Here is a 6,288-nt window from a genome sequence, read left to right as displayed (position 1 = left end):
AAAGAAAGAAAGAAAGAAAGAAAGAAAGAAAGAAAGAAAGAAAGAAAGAAAAGAAAGAAAGAGAAAGGAAGGAAGGAAGGAAGGAAGGAAGGAAGGAAAGAAAGGAGAGAAGGAAGGCTAAAGACATGTATTGGACACCTGGATGTATGACCATCTATCTCTCTGTGACTTTGGGATTCCACTTAATTTCTCTATGCTTCTGTTTTCCCATCTCTAAGACGGAGTGATCCTTTACTTCTTCATAGGGCTTGCCTGAGAATGGAGTAAGATGCTGTATATAAACATTAGCACTGCATTTGGTTGGCAGAGAGCAAGAGCCCAATACACATTGTATTTATGGTGTCACTGGGCTAGATGCTATGGAAGATTTGAATACAGACAAAGCCTTTCCCTTTGAGTACTAAGTGCCCTCACATTGTGAAGAGAGTATCTGCTTCATGAATGCCATCGACCTCTGAGTGGAGACAGAGAACCTATTGCTTCTAGGACAGAAGGTAATGGTGGCATAGGCTGTGTTTTAATCTTCAGTTGACAACCCTTCTTTCTCAGCATTCTTAACTCATCTGTCTTAAAAGAATGAAGGTAAACAACAAGAACACATGGACACAAAGAGGGCCCACTTGAGGGTAGAGGTAAGGAGGAGGAGGAGGATAAAAAAAATTACTATTGGGTACTATGCTTATTACCTCGGTGACTAAATAATTTGTACACTAAATCCCGCAACATGCAGTTTACCTACGTGACAATCCTGCACATATACCCCTAAACCTAAAATAAAAGTTAAAAAGAGAAAGAATAAAGGATTTCTTTTTTTTTTTAAACAAAAGACACAAACTTTCTTTTGTTGTTGGGAGGGTATGTATGTGTGTATGTGTGTATATATATGTGCATGTATGTATATGCATGTGTGTGTATATATATCAGGTTAATTCTTAAAAAATTATGAATACCTCATTTTGAGACTGGCTCATTACTGGGTTACTAGGATGATAAATTCCTTTCAGTGAAAGAAATTATTATTTTCCTGCTATATTACTAGAAACTTCCCTCCCCATCCTCCACACGTCCCCAAGTCTGAGCGTTTCTCAATTCTCTTTCGAAAGGGTATGTAATACATTTAGTAAGCAATAGCGTGGTATGACTGTTCAACATTCAATTCATGTCTTCAGCACCAACAGAGGAAAGGTTAGAAATATAAGCACGGCCCCTTGTTTACTGCAATTTCACAGCTGTGGCAAATGCCACAGGACTCGGGGCTGGCAGCATGAATTAGTAAAACCTGGCAGAAATGTTTCCTTTTCCCTCGCTGCCTCATCTCTTTTCAGGGTGGCTGCCAGTTAATGCTTATAATATGTTGATTTGTGAAAATAGAGAATAAAGGGAAGGACAACGAGAGGAGGGCTTGGGGAGAGCCAGGGAGGGAGGGTAGGGCCAGGCTGGCAAAGGAGGAGGAGATGCCAGAGAGAAGGGGGAGAAGATGGGAGAGAAGGGCAGGGGCAGAGGGAAGGGCAATGCAGTTTGGGGAGAAGGAGACTGTTCAGAGAAAAGGGGGGAATCAGACACAAGAAGAGGAGTCATTTCCGTTTTCTCTCTCTGGCAGTGAGATAAGGATGATGGGAGAAGAAATATAGTGATAATCTCCAAACTAATGAAGGAGTCAAATCTCAGTCTAGACTCTTTTTAGCACCTTGAACATTGGAAAGAGTGCTATCTGTATCAATATTAAGGCACACATCTCCCTTCATGCCCTCATTCCTGCTTCTGGTGATAAGTTATCTCCAACATCTCTGCATCTATGGGTAACTCCGGAAAGGCCAGACTCCAACTCTCAAACCTTAAATTCCAACCCATCGCCCACAGGGTGTGGCCACACTGAAACAGTAAGGACCTAAAGCTGGGTTTAAATAAGGGAGGTACTGGGGGTCTAGGTGGCGTGCTGGCCCTCCAAAGGAGGTACTGCAGGTGGGGCCCTCGTGCTGTTCGTGACATATTGAACAGTAGGGCTTCCCGCCTGTTGGCTTCCTCCCTTACCTGGAGTCTCTGCCTCTATACACAACAGCCTGCCACCCAGGGGGCTGCTCAACTCGCATACAAAAAGCAGGGGTTGGTTGACTAGGAGAAGGGTAAAAAAGGAATGCAAAATTTGGGAAGGAAAATGGACAAGATAAACAATGGATGACAACAGGTTGTAAAATCTGAATTCTAATTTCTAGCTATGTCTCCAACCAGTTCTGTCTCAGCAAGTACAAAGTAACTGCTTTTGGAATAAGCAATTTATTTTTCAACAAATCTTTTGGGTCCAACAAGACCTAGAACAGGGGAGTATTAACACTGAAGTAAGTACATTGAGCTCTTTTATCCAATTTAACAGAATTATAATTTTTGTGAAAGGCTCTGGATGAATAGCTTTGGGTAATGTCTGGGTTCACCACAGGGCCCTGGTGTCCACACTTGAGCTGTGTGGCTTCACTCCTCCACCCTTCCAATACCTATTCTTTAAACTACCACCAGCCAAATGCCTATTTTCCGGTCCCCTCTTCTACTTTCGTATTGTGATCCAAACTCCCTTCATCTTAGTAAAACCCCGAGAAAGCCAGGAGAAAACCTTGTCTTCAGCCCCAGCCCCAGCTTGGCTACCACAAAAAAAGGCGAACTCAGTGCCAGCTTTCATCGGCCACCTTCCTCCTGCAGAAGGACTGTCAGAGGGCAAAGTGCCTTTCCCCATTTCCAAACCAGCCAGACTCATTCCCAGGAACCAACCAAGGAAAAATGCTCAACTCTCCATCAGTGGCTTGAACTTTTCAGTTCCATTTTCGACAGATCTGAGTTGACTTGTCAAAGGCTGCATTATAGTTTATAGTTGAATTTGAAAGGAAAAAAGAAAAATAATAAAACAAGTTGTCAGATATTCTCTCCATGTGCACTGAGTTTTAAAAGCTTTCTATGCCGATTTCTTACACCTGCCCCAAGTAGAAATAATAGATATCTCCTTTAGGAAAACCAGTCATCTGGTTGAAACTGAGCAGATTTGTGTGGAAAGAGCCCATCTGACATGAAGGATAAAGTCAGTATGGTATATTAGTATGAGCACAAGCTTTGGAGCCAGACTCCTTGAGTTCAAATCTCAGGTCCACCATTTACTACTTCCGGGACCCTAGAAAAGTTATTTAATCTATGTCTCAGTTTTTTCAACCTCAAAATGCAAGTGTTAGCAAAGGTATGAATTTCATAGAGTTGGGAGGATAAAGTAAGTGGATAATTAGCTCGCACACAGTACACTCCACTTGAATTAACCGTTACTACTACTACTATGATTATTATTATTATACATTCTTTGAAACAAGTGTCTCCAGTATGAAACTAGTCTTCCCAGTTGCTAAGAGAACTGTGTCCAGGAGGAAGAGCCCTGGGTAAACCACTTCTTTTTCCAATTGTATTTCAACTGTGATTACTCATTACAGTAAAGAGGACAGATTAGAAAAAAGGTGAGCAAATAATTAAAGCGGTACTTTCCAGCCCTGTTGGTTAAACTTTTCCTACCTAAAAACTAGAAGTTGACAGGAATTTAGGAATTCCTAAGAGGGACTTATGCTGGGCAAAAGGAGTGCACAAAGTACAGTTTTATTGATTATGTAATTGTGAGTTTAGAGTTGTATATGACACCAGCTGTCCCCGAATGAAACATTTGGAGCAATAGTTGCATTTATTAGCACAGAATTGATTTATAAAACTCAAGGAGGGCACAGAATTCCTATGAACTGTAAATTAGTAAATTGCTTTTTAATCTACCATAAAAGATCACTAAAAAGTCCTTTTAAAATCAAAGGTCTGCTAATTCAATCATGAACACATTTACCCAATGGTGCTTAAGGTAAGGGGAAATCTTAAAGGCTGCACAATTACCATTAGAAACATATAATTTCCAAAATGATTTCATTTAATTACAATATCAAATACAGGTATATGTTATTCTGAGGACACATTGGCCTTGACACTAATATTTGTTTTAAAAAATGAAATGGCACTTTTTGTATTATGTGTCTCTGATTGTATCTACTTCTTTGTGAGCCAATGAAGACAATGGGAAACACAAAGATACTATGGACAGCCTTAAGGCAGAGCGCATGGTGCCACCCAGGCTTCAATGTACAAAGAGGACAGGAGAAAGAGAGGTCAAGTTGGCCTGGTGTAGGAATTGTAGGATACACCCTACATCAGAGATAGAAGGCATATAGCCCAGCAATCTCCCTCCCATGTGATAGATGAGGAAACTGAGACTCAGAAAGGTGAAGTGATTTGCTCATCTTTAGTTGGGGCAAACATAAAGACTACAACTCAGTTATTTTAATTCAATGCTCTTTCTTCTTTACTAACTGTTCTTAAACTTTAAAATGCTTAAGAATTACTTAGGGACCTCGTTCAATGTGGTGATTCCTAACCCCTTCTATTCTAATCTGATAGGACTGGGGTGTAGTTACGTTTTTAACGAATTCAGGAAATGTGAATCAAGTAAATCCAGAGAGCACACTTCAAGAAATCCTGCTTTATTCGAGTGTCTTTGGCTTATGATTTTCAGTTAATTAAGTTATTCAAGTAATTGATCCAGATGTGAAAACCCTTTGAAAAGTTGTATAAATGTACCTCCACTGTGTCCTAACTGGTACACCTCGCTCCGCAGCGTACTTCTCTACTCACAGTATGATCCGTGGAGAAGGAGCATCATTATCACCTGGGAGCTTGTTAGAAATACAGGATCTCGGCTGGCCACGGTGGCTCAAGCCTGTAATCCTAGCACTTTGGGAGGCCGAGGCAGGCTGATCACGAGGTCAGGAGTTCAAGACCATCCTGGCTAACATGGCAAAACCCTGACTCCGCTAAAAATACAAAAAATAAGCTGGGCGTGGTGGCACACACCTGTAGTCCCAGCTCCTCGGGAGGCTGAGGCAGGAGAATTTCTTGAACCTGGGAGGTGGAGGTTGCAGTGAGCCAAGATCGCACCACTGCACTCCAGCCTGGGCGACAGAGCGAAACTCCGTCTAAATACAGGATCTCAAGCCTCTCCCCAGACCTACTAAATCAAAGTTTATATTTTAACAAGACCTTTAGGTGATCTGAATGCACAGCAAAATTTGAGAAGCTCTAATGAAAGGTCCACCCCTCGCCCCAACTTGTTCTTATCTATTGCTTTGTTATAAACTACCACAAAAGCTTGTGCTATATAAAAACAATGACATTGTTCTATCTCATGATTTGATGGGTCAAGAATTAGGTCAGTACTCACCTGAGTGACTTCTTCTGTCCCACGATGTCAGCTGGGGTGACTCAAACATCTGGAGATGGATGGGCCAGCTCAGCTAGATTCATGTGTCTGCGTCTTTGGTTCTTCTCAACATGGCATGTACTGGAACTGAAATGTCCAATATGGTGCTTCCATTCACATGGCTGGTGTCTGATGTGGGATGAGTGGAACAGCTGGGTACTGGTCAGCTTCACTCTATTTCCATGCAAAGTGGTACATGGTGGCTGACTTTTCCCTCATTTAGGGGTTCAAGAGACAGTAAGTGGAGGCCGCCAATCTCTTAAAACCTGGGCTCAGAAATTGGCACATCACTTCCTCCACAGATCCTTGTTCATGGAATCACAGAGCCTGCCCAAATTCATGGGGAGGGAACACGGACCCCAATTTTCAATGGAGGATGAATTTGTGGCCATCTCTAATTAGACACAGAGCGTATTAACTGTGCATGGCAAATGGGTAGGTTTGTGAAGCACTTCAAGCCAGTCCATGGTCAGAAAACCAAACTGTGAGGGCTTCATCATAAATAATATTTGAGGTGAGACACACCACCACCACCACCATAAACACACACACACACCCCACCACCACAATTACACACACACACCACCACTACCACCATAAACACACACGCACACACACCCCCACCACAATTACACACACACACCACCACTACCACCATAAATACACACGCACACACACCCCCACCACAATTACACACACACGCCACCACTACCACCATAAATACACACACACACACACCACCACCACAATTACACACATACGCCACCACCACCACCATAAATACACACACACACACCACCACCACAATTACACACACACGCCGCCACCACCACCATAAATACACACACACACACCACACCACCACAATTACACACACACGCCACCACTACCACCATAAATACACAAACACCCCACCACAATTACACACACACACCACCACTACCACCATAAATACACACACACCCACA

At 42.4% G+C, this 6,288-nt stretch overlaps 1 long non-coding RNA gene across 1 annotated transcript in view; it reads left to right on the top strand.

Annotated features, from left to right (window-relative positions):
• LOC105524097 overlaps positions 1-6,288 on the top strand; it is an 84,360-nt gene that overhangs the window by 48,759 nt on the left and 29,313 nt on the right. The gene's annotated exons all lie outside the window — the stretch shown is intronic.

The sequence above is a fragment of the Colobus angolensis genome, unplaced genomic scaffold (genome assembly GCF_000951035.1).
Source record: "Colobus angolensis palliatus isolate OR3802 unplaced genomic scaffold, Cang.pa_1.0 Scaffold49, whole genome shotgun sequence".
Lineage (NCBI taxonomy): Eukaryota > Metazoa > Chordata > Mammalia > Primates > Cercopithecidae > Colobus > Colobus angolensis.
Note: the sequence above shows the minus strand (reverse complement) of the source record. Positions and strands in the feature narration are given on the sequence as shown.